Source organism: Caretta caretta, chromosome 12 (assembly GCF_965140235.1).
Source record: "Caretta caretta isolate rCarCar2 chromosome 12, rCarCar1.hap1, whole genome shotgun sequence".
Taxonomy (NCBI): domain Eukaryota; kingdom Metazoa; phylum Chordata; order Testudines; family Cheloniidae; genus Caretta; species Caretta caretta.
The window spans coordinates 23096083-23111619 of NC_134217.1; the positions used below are offsets into that span (position 1 = coordinate 23096083).

General features: G+C 42.0%; 1 protein-coding gene and 1 long non-coding RNA gene across 10 annotated transcripts in view; one reads left to right on the forward strand and one right to left on the reverse strand.

The window, feature by feature from the left end:
- The window catches only part of LOC125620592 (uncharacterized), a 372396-nt gene extending 359366 nt beyond the window's left edge, over positions 1-13030 (reverse strand). For 3 of the 4 annotated variants that reach the window (XR_012664579.1, XR_012664578.1, XR_012664580.1), the window contains exons 1-2: positions 12936-13030; positions 12385-12516 (exon numbers count right to left, since the gene is read on the reverse strand). This is a non-coding gene — a long non-coding RNA (uncharacterized LOC125620592). The remainder of the gene's footprint in view (positions 1-12384; positions 12517-12935) is intronic. The other variant, XR_012664581.1, reaches the window with a different exon arrangement.
- Positions 11871-15537, forward strand: part of ZNF507 (zinc finger protein 507) — a 50843-nt gene continuing 47176 nt past the window's right edge. For 5 of the 6 annotated variants that reach the window (XM_048870867.2, XM_075118400.1, XM_075118401.1 and 2 more), the window contains exon 1: positions 11871-11993. The gene's annotated coding sequence lies outside the window, so the exon portion shown is untranslated. Of the gene's footprint in view, positions 11994-13824; positions 13892-15537 lie in introns of all 6 variants that reach the window. The other variant, XM_048870866.2, reaches the window with a different exon arrangement.

Sequence of the window (15537 nt, forward strand, 5' to 3'; positions counted from 1 at the left end):
TAAAAGCAGAAACGTTACTTATCTCCTGGAGAACTACACCTAGTTCTCACTTTCCTCTTACTTCTCTACCTTTCCTCCAAACCCGTTCCTGTTCTGTACTCTGGCTCAGATACACCTAGTCTCTTCTGCTCTACAGCCACTTCATGCAGATCTCCCATTTATAATAAGGGATCAGGTTCTTCAGGCTTCTGACGGACCTTTGATAATTCTGATACTTAGGCCAGGTGTACACTAGAAACTTTTGCAGGTATAGCAATGTCAGTTAGTGGGATGATTTTTTGTGACATTTTATACTAGCAAAAATCCTCATGTAGCTGTAGTTCTACTACCATAAAAGTTCTTTTGCTGACATATCTTATTTTCCTCAAGGAACCAGCATGAGCTATATCAGTAAAAGCATTTCTTTTTTTTTTCTTTTTTTTTTGCCAGCTTGGGTTTAACCTCCTAGCTATAGCAGGCCTGAGTGGCTTGACTTGCATTCTAGGCCAGCATTTCTCAAATGCGGCCACCAGGGGCTTTTGTTGCGGCCACAGCTGCCTGGGCTGTGATGGTGGGGGGGGAGCCTTCAGTAGTAGTTGAGCCCTGTCCCCCTCTGGAGACACAAAAGCCAGCGGAGCAGGCAGCCAGTGAGTTCCTCACCTTCCTGGGGTTGGTGAGGACGGGGTTCAGCCCTTGGGTGGTGGGCGGCAGGCTCTAGCCATGGGGCTTCAGGCTCTGTTGCCTGGCTGCACGGTGGAAGGCTCTGGCCCCAATCTCACCGCCCCCCCATCACCCTGGCCCTCGCTGCCTCCCCCAGTGCCCCATTGCCTCTCTACCCACCTCCCCATCCAGGGCTTAATTTGTACCCAGGTTTGCTGGGACTGAGTAAGTCTGCTGTGAAAAGTGATATTTGTATGTATATTAATTTCACTTTTCACAACAGACTTACTCTCTAGCAAGTCTTTTAAAAAATCAACTAAAAAAAGCAAAAGAAACAACAAGAAAAAAAGACAAGAACGTGGAAAGCCCCTGATTTGTGTTTCTATTCTGTTTAGGTCCAGTAAAGAATAGAGACAACCGTACATTATTTTTATTATTGAGTCTGCCAAAAAAAATCCTACATAAATAAATGACAATGATTTGGGCACGTATATGTGCAGATTTACTTGTTTTTCCTAAAATTAATTCAGTATTTTAGGAAAAATTGTGAGAGCAGCCGTCAGCAAGAGTTAGTGGCTACCTTCTGCGGCCACCAAAAAGTTTGTTCTGAGAACCCCTGTTCTAGGCAGTTTGGCAGAAAGCTGTTTCCTTCTACAAATCCCATAGTGTTCTCAGTTCACTTGCTCTGGTTTCTCTCCTTTTGTTTCCAGTCAGACAATAATTAAAGAAGTAACTTCTCTCTGACTCCTATTCAGTTTCCAACTTTCACTGCTTCACCTGTAATCTCAGCGCAGGAGCTTTTTCATGTCACACCGTCTCTTTCAAATTCAGCCTCCTAACCATTGCCTAACAGATTAACTGAAAACACACCACTAGTTTTAACATTTTCAGTCCCCAACAGTTTAAGGCTTAACTTTTCTTTTCTCAATCCTACTGGATTTTCTCTCTCTTCTTAGAAGTACAATAAATTACACTCCTCAAGTTCTCTTCCTCATGGCTGGAAACTCAATCATGAACTTTCTGTTCATGGGCCCAGCCGTGAAATGCTAAAATACTGAGGACAAAGAATGGGGAAGCAATGAGCCCTTCCCTATATTTGAAACAGCTACGTGGCAAAAACACTAGCTCATAGCTAAGAAACTGAGGTGAAATCTTTGCCCCACTGAAGTCAGCGGGAGTTTTGCTATTGACTTCAGTGGAGCTAGGATTTTACCCCAGCCAATAGAATCCACAGTTTTCTCACTTTTGCATTAGCCCTTCCCTAACTTTTACTCAAAAGAGTTTCTTATCAGACTCTCTTCTTTTTGGTCTCACTGGAAAGTCAGCACTTTAAAGACAATACTGTATGTTATTACTGAATGGCAAATGAATGGAATCTAGCAAAACAGCTGATAATCTCAGAAGTTTGAGATGGAGTTATAAATGTGAGTAAAGAAACTGAAGGGAAAGAAAAAACAGACTATATTTTATGTAAATATCAATTCCAAAGTATCTGACTTGTGGTCAGATAATATATGATACAAGAGAAGAAAAGCAAGAATGTAAGTACTGGGACACATTTTCTAAAGGCCCCTCTAATATTGTGACTGCATGTTTTGTTAATAAAATTGTTTGAATGCGCAAAAAATGTATTTGTACAAAAATCAGAGGAGGTCCTGAACCACAATGTTTAAATTTGGATCTGCATTTGAATCTGGGATTTTGGTTCAGGCCCATCTCCAGTACAAATGCAAGGTTTGTACATGCAACAATTATACCTACCAAGTGGTACTGTGGACGTGATTTTAGAACCCAGAATAAAGTCATATGAAAATCTGATCCATTGTGTTTTAATAACAGATCGAACAAACATGAGAAAAGTCACAGAAAAGGGGAAACAATTTTTTTTTGGGCGGAGGGAGCCTAATAATTTGTTAATGTCGGGGCGGGGGGAAACTGTGTACAGCAGTCACAGAGATTCATTGTTTTGCAATTTTAAAAATAAGAACATCATTAAATGCCAGAAGCAGCCAGAAGTAAGGGAAAACAAAACAGAAAAAAAAAGGTAAAATGCCATGGTTATTCTAAGTTATAACTTTCAGCACATATCAGATTTACAGTTTTTTAGTGAATACTGTAATTTTGATTTAGTCAACGTATTAGTGCTTATGTTTTCCAAAAATGGGAGATACATATCTAATATTAAATTAATAGAAATCAGCCCCTAGATGTCATTGTTGCAGCTGAAATATCACTACTTTGGGATTAGAAAAGCTGAATATTAAGAAATGTCTGTGTAAATCTGAATAATCTATTTAAATAATGTAAATTCAATTCAATTCAATTTTAATGTCTCAATATCCAAGCCCAAAGGCCTCCAGGTGCCTTAACAAAATGTAACTAATACTTAGGAATATAAAATAGAAATATAAGGAATACTGTGCTAGATCAGACCAGTCTATCTAGTCCAGGATGTGCCAGTACCAAATGCCACAAGGGAAACCTCAAGTGAATTCAAAGTGGCAGCATATGGCCATAAAGAATGGTAGGAGGGAAAACAGCACAATAAAGATAATGGATTTCAAGAAGGCAGACTTTAGCAAACTCAGGGAGTTGCAGGTAAGATCTCATTGGAAGCAAGTCTAAGGGAAAGAAAAGTTCAAAAGAGTTCTCAGTTTTTCAAAGGGGCATTATTAAGGCCACAAGAGCAAACTATCCCACTGCGTAGAAAAGATAGAAAGTATAGCAAGAGACCACCCTGACTTAACCAGGAGATCTTCTATGATCTGAAACTCAAAAAAGAGCCCTACAAAAAGTGGAAGCTAGGTCAAATTACAAAGGATGAATATAAACAAATAACAAGTATGTAGGGACAAAATTAGAATGGCCAAGGCACAAAATGAGATTAAACTAGCTAGAGACATAAAGGGTAACAAGAAAACATTCTACTAATACATTAGAAGCAAGGGGAAGACCAAGGACAGGGTAGGCCCGTTACTCAATGGGGAGGTGGGAGAAGAATGACAGAAAATGTGGAAATTGTAGAAGTGCTAAATACTTTTTTGTTTCAGTTTTCACCAAAAAGTTTAGTAGCAATTGTACACCTAACTTAATGAATGCCAGTGAAAATGAGGTAGGATAAGAGGCTAAAATAGGGAAAGAACAAGTTACAAATTACTTAGACAAGTTAGATGTCTTAAGGTCACCAGAAAATACATCCTACAATACTCAAGGAGCTGACTGAGGAGATATGTGAGCCATTAGTGATTATCTTTGAAAAGTCATGGAAGACAAGAGAGATTCCAAAGAACTGGAGAAGGGCAAATATAGTGCCAATCTATAAAAAGGGGAATAAGAACAACCTGGGTAATTACTGATCAATCAGCTTTTTTCAGTACCGGGAAAGATAATGGAGCAAATAATAAGCAATCAATTTGCAAATACCTAGAAGATAAGAAGGTGATAAGTAACAGTTAGCATGGATTTTTCAAGAACAATTCATGTCAAAACAACCCAATAGCTTTCTTTGAATGGGTAACAAGCCTTGTGGAAGGTTGGAAGCAGTAGATGTGCTATATCTTGATTTTAGTAAGGCTTTTGATAGTAAGGCCTTCTCATAAACAAACTAGGGAAATACAACCTAGATGGAGCTACTATAAGGTGGGTGCATAACTGATTGGAAAACCGTTCCCAGAGAGTAGTTATCAGTGGTTCACAGTCAAGTTGGAAGGGCATATCAAGTGGGGTCCCACAGGGATCAGTTATGGGTCTGTTTTTTTTCAATATCTTCATCAATTATTTTGATAATTGTAGATAATTGTATAAGTGAGAGTCACTTATAAAGTTTGCAGACAATACAAAGCTAGAAAGGGTTGCAAGTGCTTTGAAGGATAGGATTAAAATTCAAAAAGATCTGGACAAACTGGAGAAATGGTGTGAACTAAATAGGATGAAATTCAATAATGACAAATGCAAAGTATTCCACTTAGAAAAGAACAATCTGTTGCACACATACAAAATGGGAAATGACTGCCTAGGAAGGAGCACTGTGGAAAGGGATCAGAGGGTCATAGTAGATCACAAATACATCCCTCAGCCCGTGCCGCTTCCCGCAGCCCCCATTGGCCTGGGACGGCAAACCACAGCCAGCGGGAGCTGCGATCGGCTGAACCTGCGGACGCAGCAAGTAAACAAACCAGCCCAGCCTGCCAGGGGGCTTACCCTGGCAGGCCATGTGCCAATGGTTGCCGATCCCTGGTCTAGATAATACTTAGTCCTGCCTTGAGTGAAGGCGATTGGACTAGAAGACATCTTGAGGTCCCTTTCAGTCCTATAATTCTATGGCAAGTATTACTGAGAGTTCTCTGTAATATTCAAGGTAGCTCTGTCTCAAATCCAAAACAGAGTATATGCATCACACAACCTAAAACAGGGGTTCTCAAACTGAAGAGGGGGTAATGAAGTTATTACATGGGGGGTCGTGAGCTGTCAGCCTCCACCCCAAACCCCGCTTTGCTTCCAGCATTTATAATGGTGTTAAATATATTTTTAAAAAGTGTTTTAAATTCATAAGGGGGGACACACTCATAGGCTTGCTAATTGAAAGGGGTCACCAGTACAAAAGTTTGAGAACCACTGACCTAAAACATCCTCAGTAGTCTGCCAAGGTCTGAAACTTGACTGAAATATGTCAGAAAATCGTACTTGCCTGGATACTAGTGGAAGTGCTCAGCAATCAATTTTCTTGGTCATTTTCACAAACAAAAATAATTAAAAAAAAAACCCACCACACCACACAGATGTTCAAGATAAGAGCCCTGATCCTCAGTTCCAAACAAACTGTGCAGGACCCGGAGAGGGGTAAAGATGTCTTTATGACACTTCTGCTTTCTTCGGGACAGCTGGTTTAACATCAAGCTTAAGTTAGAACAGCATCCATGTGTTCTCATTGGTTGAGACCATTTCAGTATTATGAATAATATGCTGTACATTTAATTTACAATATTTAGGTCCCTAATTATATGATACAATATAATAAAGTTGATGTTATTAAGTATTTTGAGGGGTTCTGGAACAGTCAGTTTCCAAAGTGCAGAAAAAAGTCCTGGACTAAAGTAAATTTATTATTGACAATCATATAACCAATGGCTTTTCTACTCATTAATAAAATTAAACCTCACCATCCATCTTCGTGACTGAAAAATGTTTTCAACCTGAGGTCACAAAGAAGTAGACACCTTATAGACAAGTTTCTCTACATGGATTTCTGTTATTCAAAAGTTTATACAAAGGACTTCTTTGTTTAAATCTCATTTGTACTTAATTCATCAATCAAGATAGCATCCTTTCTGAACTATCATCTCCAATTTTATTTGGAGTTTCCAGAATACACATTACTTTTATTTTAATTGAGCTTATCATGCTCAACACAAAGTTCATCTCTCTTACATTTTGTACATATCTATAGTTATTACAAGGCAACTTTTATACTTTTTTAATAAAATTACAAACGTTATTATGCTCAACACAAAGTGTCTTGTTTCTAGCATGTTCAGTTATTTGTCTTATCCAAATTTAATCTAGTTTCACATTTCCTTTAGCTTGCAAATAATTATAATATAATTATGAAAACCGGAAACTTTGTAATATAGGATAGAAGCTGTTAGGGGGCTTATTCCTTCACCCACTTACTTCCCTGGTCCTTCTCACATGACCAGAGAGCAACAATACCCGAAGTCCAAAGGTGCAAACAATTCAATGTTTAATGGGGTGAACTTCCAGCAAGCATGATTCCAGTTTCCTCCCTTAGAGTCCCTCTTCCCAGCTCTGACACCACAGAGCCTTACACCTGTGTCCCTGTTCCCATTCCTGCCCTGAGCCAAACATGATTCCAATTTCCTTACCCCATTCCCTGTTCCCATTCCCCCCCCCCCACTCACCTACTCACTTCCTGATTGATTGCAGACTATATAGTAAAACTTGAGTTCTGCTTAGCTATACCTTAACCAATCATTTTCCTGAAATTTAACTAACCAATCCTAACATATTGTAACATGATTATGTAACCAATTCTATCCCACCACCTTAATTAGTTTACACCCAGCAAAATTAATTATACAGCAGACAGGAACAATCACAGAACCAGACAGAGATTATACAGACAAACAATAGCAAAGTGGGAACTATAATGACAAAACAATACAGAAGTGAGGATTTCACATCCCAGCTATTGATACCGTGAGTTCTTGCCAGATAGGATGCTATCAAACTAAGTTTCCTTTTACATCTTCTAAGCACTTCCCTTTCTCTGGAGGTGACAGGCATTATCAGGACAGGATTGTATTCCTAACAGCCCAATAGCACCTTCTTTCAGTGTGACTAGTTTGGAATGTGAGGATGTGACCAGTCGCTTCCCAGTTTATGGCTGCCTCTGCTGCTTAGCCAAAGGCCTTAGCCTAAGAACAGGGCCTCAGACTGTCTCACTAAGAGAAGGATCTTACACCAGCAGACAGTGATTTTGATTCTTTCTTTTACACCTCTATAACTAGCCAAGTGATAAGAATACACCAAAATTCTTCGAGTACAGGCCTTTACCGACAGGCCTGAATATCTATATCCTAACAGAAGCCATCCTATTCAATGTAGAATTGTAAATACACCAATCTTATTGAGCAATGTATACAGTCATGATACTTCCAATGCAAGTGAAATATTTAACTTAATGAAGTTTTTAATTACCTCAAAGGAGAATTACATAGTGTGTGGAGACTGTTGTTATCCAGTTATCTACATAGTATCTTTAACCTAGACACACTGTATCAGGTACTACTGTACAGAGACAAGATAGAAAACTTTCTCATTCCTTTATCTACAGAAGGAGTGAATCCCTTGTGATGACTGGTTAATTAAACCACGACAAATAATTACAAGTAAGAAAAAAGAAACTTATATAGAAGGTGAAAAGGTTAGAAGTTCTCAAACGTTCAATGAAACAGATTTTCAGGAGCTCTTAAAGGGCCACCCTTAACTCATTTTGATCAGAAAATTTTGTACCAACTATTATTACACGTGTACTCTAAGATTATTATTATTGAGAGATTCAGAACAAATTTCTGTTTGTTTTTCAATTTGCTATTCTGTGCATTTGACAATTTGAGTATAATCAGTTGTACCTTTGTTGATGGTGTATTTCCTGTACCAGGATATAGTGTTTGCCAGTAACAGAAGCAGCAAAATGGTAACTGAAACTGAAGAGGCAGCAGGCTGGAGCGTGCAGAGAGAAAAGGGAGAGCAAAGAAGGACAGAGCCCAAGAATATTTGGTGGTGTTGCTTTTGGATGTCCCCAAAAATCCAATCTAAATATAAGCAAGAGATCAGAAAATCCTTTATATATTTAAAATATTTTTTAAAAGTAAACATTTTAGGATACATTATTTAAAGAGTGTTTTTATATAGATTAATTAGTTTTAAAAAATTCAAGTTGACAGTGTCCCGTCTTCTTAGCGTATGCAAAACGTGTCTCGGGTGACATGTGATCAGGATTTATCAACAAATTTGATTCGCTGGTTTGATCATTAGCTTCCCTGGCTTGGGCCAGGTACTGATGGGGAGTGCAACCTGAACTCTGATACATGCTTCCTGACAGTGTCCCTTTAAATATCAAGAACTTGGTTTCACTGACTACTTTCTGTACAATTTCAAAATGAAGCCCCAAGTTTCTTTTCACCAATAATTCTTTTCAACTTTTCACTTTATGAGCTCTTTCAGGGAAGGAACCCTTCCTTTGGTTCTTTTTAAGTCCCTCCTGGTCTTTGAGCCTTTACAGTTCATATTTTCTTTGCAACCATGAATACTAAAAATTTACCTTTTCAGAAAATGAAAATTAAGATTCTCATGTAATCACCTGAATCCATGAGATGCAGCTTTACAAAAAATCCCAAATATCATGAGCCTCACAATAAAAATCACAGTGTTGCTCACCCTGTGATTTCACAGCTCTAAGCATGTGGTGCTGCTGAGCAACTATGGTTTGCGGAAACATCAGGGTAACATGGGGCAATTACATGGGAGGTTGAGTAGTTCTGTTGGAGGAGACAAGCCCCTGTTCCTTAGGGGCAGTGAGTGAATTCTTGTGTTTTTGAGTGTGGTTCTGCTGCTCTCACAGCACACTCCCCCCTACCAGCCTCTGCAAACTAGGGGGGGGGGGGGGGGGAGAGGGACAAAAAAACCACAAGAACTTGCTCACTGCCCCCTAAGAAATAGGGCCTTGCCTCCTCCAAGAGAACTCCCACTCAAACTCCCATTTTTAGCTCTGCTTCCTAGCTCCTATGCTGCTGGCTGGCTGCTTCACTGCCCTAATCAGGGAAGCCCCACCCCCTAATCAGGACTCTGCTGTGATCAAAGGCTCTGCTTCTGGCACAGCACAGGAGCCAGCAAACAGAGCTGAAAATAGAGGAGTTTGGGGGAGAGAGTGTTTGTTGTTCTAGTTTGGGGGTTTTTTATTTTTATTTTCCTTGACAGGAGTTTAGGTGGGAAGGCTATGACAGGTACAGAGGTAGGAGTGGTAGTGACACAAGGAACAGAAGAGACAATGAAGATGACCAGATGTGGAAGCTGTAGGATGTACATTATCCTGGATCTGGTACCCAAAAAGAGCTTTGTTTGTATGAAGTGTTGCTTCATAAAGTTGATGGAAGACAAGATCTGAGATTTGGAGATGCAGGCAGAAACTAGGGTTGAGTTTCAAAGAGACTCAGGTGATGAAGGAAAGGCAAGTGGAGGCTGAAGGAAAAATCAAGACTTGCAGATGCAAGATGGACTGGAGAACTGGGAGCATAGACTGCTGGGTGAGGAAAGTAGCTAGTGGAAGCATGTGACTGAGAACCAGGCAGAAGAAAAGAATGGCTAGTGAATGAGAAATAGATACTCCTGGGGGAATTCTGCGCTACTGCACATGTGTATAATTAATGAGCCACACACATTTTTATTTTTTTGTGCAAAAAAAAAAGCTTCTGTTGAAATGTTCCTGCAGTTCCACCTTTTGTCCACCAGAGGGTATTGTGGGCAATAGAACACAGCAGCAGCTCCCAGCCAGCTAGGGAAGAGAGAGAGCCTGCCTTGTTCACAGCAGCTGTCAAGCGAGGTCAGGAGACAGGGGCTATGGGGAGACAGACAGCATAGGGTGCTGGGAGGGGGGGGGTCAGAAAGGGGCTCATAAGGGCTAGTCAGGGAGGGGCAGGGGCTGAATGGGAGCAGAGGTGCAGAGTCACAGAAGGGAGGGAGGGGCAGGGCCACATGGTGATGTGGGAAGGGGTGCAGAGCTACATAGGGACAGAGGGTGGCTGAGTGGGGGCACAGAAACACATGAGGAGGGGGTAAAAAGCTACATAGGGATGGGAGAGGGGGTGCGGGGCCACATGGGGATGGAATGTCTGAGTTGGGGTGGAGGGACACATGTGGACAGGGATGCAAGGACACATGGGGGTGCAGAACCACATGGGGACAAGGACACATGTACCTGACTGAATGGGAGAGGCTATGGATCAGCCAGGGTCTGCATGGGGGAAGATCCCTAACAATCCCTCCCCCACCCCCAAAAAGACCTGTTCCATACTTTTCCCACCCATACCCAACAACCATCTGAGTTCACACCCAGGCTCCTTCCCACCAATTATTTTCCCTCTCCCTCAGCTCCTCCATTACCCCTGACTGCCCCAAGCTTTTGCACTGCTTTTGAGGGATGTGGGAAATATGGTTCTGTATTGTACTTTAAATGAATTATTATTCAGAGCTCTGTATTAATATGCCTAATAAGGAATCTGTTTGTCAAAAAACATTTCCTGAATCCTTTTTTTGTTTGTATTGTTACAGGCAGACTTGCTGACAGGTATTTTGAAATAAATCACCAAAAATAATTGAAACTGGTGTGATTATATTTTGTTATTTTGACAAATAAAATATTCAGAATTTTGCAGAATTTTAAAATAGTGCACAGAATTTTTAATTTTTTGGAGCATAATTCCCCCAGGAGTAAATAGAGTTCAGGAACAGGACTGCAGAGTTGGAAAATGAAGAAGGGGTACAGCAGGCAGTGGAAGGGCAAGAAGCAAGAGAAAAGCAGCTAGTTCTATAAGAAGAGAGGAAGAGTCAATGGAGACAGCCAGAGTTCAGAGCCCCAGGAGGATAGAGGATCACTTGCAGACGATTGCAAGAGAGAACGAAAGACAAGAGGACTTGCAGCCAGAATGAAGAGGAAGGCTGGAGAATCACACCAACACCAGAAAGAGGCAGGTCAACAAGATTGGTGACTCCCTACTAAGAAGACCAAGGCCTGTCACCAGAACTCATCTGAAGAACAGAAGGGAGTGCTGTCTGCTGGGAACTACGATATGGGACGTGGATCTGAGGCTGAAGAGGATCCTGACTGTAGCAGGAAAGAATCCACTGATTGTCTTTCATGTGGGAAGAAAGGACACTGCCAGATTCTTGCTGGTATGCATCAAGGGAGACTATGTCAGGCTGGGGAAGATCTTCAGTGGGATTCTACCTATCCCTAGAGGAGGAGAATGAAGCCAAGACAAGATCATGATGAACAGATGGCTCAGGCAGTGGTGCTATAAAGAGGGCTTTGGGATGGAGGTTGGCACAACTGATTAAAAGAGTTTTAAGCTAGGAATTCAGGGGAGACAGTTGGGAGATGCACATGTAATCTCCATGCCTGTTTCTAATATTGACCAGGAGAAAAATCAAGAAAGAGAATACAGCAATGGAGAAAGGAACAGCAGTGGGTAGGCAAATGGACATGGATGCTCGAGGGGTGAGTGTGGATGCTGAATGTCAGTGTATAGGGGGTCAGTGTGGATGCTGAATGGGTGAGGGTGGGTGCTGAATGTCAGTGTACAGGGGGTGAGTGTAAATGCTGAAGGGGTGAGGGGCAAGATTGGCTGCTGAATGTCTGTGCATCCGATGAAGTGAGCTGTAGCTCACGAAAGCTTATGCTCAAATAAATTGGTTAGTCTAAGGGGCCACAAGTACTTCTTTTCTTTGTGCAGGGGGGTTGAGCTTGCCCCTTGGCTATGAGGCTCCTAGGTGAAACCGTATGGTGCAGTCTATGCCCTTCTGTAAGCAGGGCCTTCGGGTTTTCCTTCACCCTGAGGCCAGCCCTCGTCTCTATGGTAACAGAAAGGCGGGAGAGGAGACAGAGAACTTTCACTCGTCGATCACCTGACCTGGCTTAACGGTCACGTGATCCCGTCTCCATCACCGCCATTTTGAAGCAGTGTTCCCAGGGAGGGGGGGAAGCCTTCAGCGACGCCGGTCCGAGAGAATCCAGGCGACGTGGCGGGGAGCGGCCTGTCCCGCGGAGGACCCGGCAGGTACCGTGTGTGCAACGGGGCGCGGGAGGGAAGGAGGAGGCGGCGGCAACAGAGCGCCAGGAAGCGGAGCCCATGTGCATATCCTGGAACCCTCCCCCCGGCTCAGACTTTGGGCTCCCCCGCGACCACCTCCTGCGGCACGGCGCAGGGCCCCCGTCCGTCTCCCACAGACCCCGCTCCCTTCTCTCACCCCCGGAGAAAACTCTCTTCCCCCAGCGCCCCTGCGGTGTAACTGGGGTCATCACCGCCCGCCTCGGCCTCCGCCTGCTGCCCCTGGGGGGTCTTGGCGCCCGCGCCCCGTACTGGGGTGTGCATTCGCGCCCTTGCTTCCTACGTAACGCCCAGCGCTCTCCTTGCCCCTTCCCCTTAGCGTAACCTAGGGTTCACACACCTCACGCAGCCTGGACGGGGTTTTCTGCCCTGAGCGGCTTCTTGTGCCTCTTCTCTCCCTATCCCAGAGATGGGTTTGCTGTATGAATGACGGGCGGTGACTAAGCTGGACAGGAGGTTGCATGAGGTCTGACTGTAGGAGAGGAAGGTTGATAAATAATTATCTAAATGGGGAGGTTTGCAAGCGTCCCTGGCAGGGTAGATATGCCTCCAACCACCCCCACGTTACCATCCCCTTCTACCGCGATGGGGTTTTGAGGCGGAAAACAAGCCTCCGGTTGTTTCAGCAGCCCCTGCAGGGGAGGAGAGAGCAACCAGATGCTGAAACCAAAGTGCAGTTGAGGCAATAATCTTAATGTACCAAATCTGATTCATTTTAGTTCCAGTCAGTTATTTTGAAATGCAGGAGTAGGAAAACCAAACTGGTGCTTGACTTCAGCCCCCCTCCCCTTTGGAGAGGGAGTGATATGAGAAGCCTGTCATGTAGGGTTACCATATTTCAGATTCCCAAAAAGAGGACACTGAAGGGGCAGGAAGAGCTGGAGAGGGTACCTGTAGGAGGGGTGCTCACTGGAAGTGGAGGATAGTGTCGCTCCCTGTGTAGCTGGTACATGCCCAGGAAGCAGCAACAGCCATCAGTCAGCACCTCCCAGGGCTTGAGTGGTTAGGATCTGGCAGCTGTTTTTGCAGAGAAATGGACCAATCAGCTGTCAGTGTCGGAGCAGAACCAATTGGAAAATGGACCAATCAGGGCTCTTTTTAAGCTGCAGCATCTGCTCTGCAAAAATCCAGGACATTTCCTGTTGTTTGAAAAATCCACGCAGTCAGTGGATGGAAGCTCAAAAAAGAGGCAATGTCCAGGAAAACCTGGATGTATGGTAACTCTGTGAGATCTAACTTTTCTCAGCTGTTGTGTTGATATCAGCCTCAAGGATTTTGCTATGTCAATAGCTTTGGTTTCTGAAAATTAAGTAATAAAACCAATAGTAAAAGTGAAATTCTGATGATAAAGTTTTCCTGCTCATGGGATTTGTAAAGGCTGTTGTGATAGCTTTTGCTTTACATTATTGTGTAAAACAATAGTTGGCCTTCCCTAGACCTAACTTTCATTTCAAATGCCCTTAAGTTAGTCATGCCTTTTGAAATACGCACTTCACTCATGTATATTTCACTACTTCAATCTGGAGAAATTTCCCATAGGTCTAAATCCTGCAAATGGGCAGTGTGGGTAGATCCTTGACTTTAACTGGGCTACATGCAGAGTACGGGTCCACACTAATAGATCTGATTACAAGATTGGGGCTTTTCTCTTGTCTAAGTGTTACTGATGCAGTAATTAAAGTTTGAACTTTTTTGTTTTTCAATTTTTAAAAATAAAAATAGTCTCTTCAATATCACTCTACTGCAAAACAGAATCTAGAATAAGACTTTTTCTTTCTAGGCTCAGCTTGTAAATATAGTAAGCAACAGTAACTTTTGCTGTCCAAAGATGTAGAAGAATCACAGAGGTTTGAATTTTTTACTTTCGTTGCAAATATCTAAGATCACTATAATTTGAAAAAGATTAGAGAAAAATATCATCTTTCAGTTTGACAGCGTGATGTGTAAAATAATAATTTCTCCTGTATGGAACTTTTCCTTTATGTTTCTATGCTTCTGTCAAGGTTCCTCCCCCACTCTGAACTCTAGGGTACAGATGTGGGGACCTGCATGAAAAAACCTCCTAAGCTTATCTTTACCAGCTTAGGTCAAAACTTCCCCAAGGTACAAAATATTCCCCCCGTTGTCCTTGGACTGGCCGCTACCACCACCAAACTAATACTGGTTACTGGGGAAGAGCTGTTTGGACACGTCTTTCCCCCCAAAATACTTCCCAAAACCCTGCACCCCACTTCCTGGACAAGGTTTGGTAAAAAGCCTCACCAATTTGCCTAGGTGACTACAGACCCAGACCCTTGGATCTTAAGAACAATGAACAATCCTCCCAACACTTGCACCCCCCCTTTCCTGGGAAATGTTGGATAAAAAGCCTCACCAATTTGCATAGGTGACCACAGACCCAAACCCTTGGATCTGAGAACAATGAAAAAGCATTCAGTTTTTTACAAGAAGACTTTTAATAGAAAATAGAAGTAATTAGAAATAAAGAAATCCCCCCTGTAAAATCAGGATGGTAGATATCTTACAGGGTAATTAGATTCAAAAACATAGAGAACCCCTCTAGGCAAAACCTTAAGTTACAAAAAAGATACACAGACAGAAATAGTTATTCTATTCAGCACAATTCTTTTCTCAGCCATTTAAAGAAATCATAATCTAACACATACCTAGCTAGATTACTTACTAAAAGTTCTAAGACTCCATTCCTGTTCTGTCCCTGGCAAGAAGCAGCATACAGACAGACCCAGACCCTTTGTTTCTCTCCCTCCTCCCAGCTTTTGAAAGTATCTTGTCTCCTCATTGGTCATTTTGGTCAGGTGCCAGCGAGGTTACCTTTAGCTTCTTAACCCTTTACAGGTGAGAGGAGCTTTCCCCTGGCCAGGAGGGATTTCAAAGGGGTTTACCCTTCCCTTTATATTTATGACAGCTTCAATCACACAAAGGTAGAAAAACATTTTCCTAGTAGGAAATAAAACAAACTGCAGTCCCACAAAAATTAGCTGGAGTACTTAAGGGAAGGCATAGTACTTAAAACTCTTTTTAAATCACCCTTAGAAATTGACTGTTTTTCAAGTTGACATCATCCCTCAGTGTATTTTTGAATTCTGAAAGAGATCTTGCACTATGCATAGATAGTATTTGCTTATTCTGCACTAATAGTTGTGGCACCTGTTAAGGTCAATGTGAGCAAACATCTAAGCATGATATCATACTAAAAACACTGTTGAAATTGCTTTATTCAGATTATAAGTATTACTAAAAAAAATCCAATCTACATTTTTAATGAACAGAAGGCAAGCCATTGTATCAACTTTTATTCTCATATTATCACTATTACTGCAACTTGAAGTGAAGACACTTGTAATGGCAGTCATTTCTGTGGTTTCCAAGCTTTATGTGAAAAGGATGTATTTGTGCTTGTAGTTATTCAACAAAATGAAATTCATTTTATGCCAACTGAACAATCAAAAATGAAAGTAGAAAATGCAAAGTA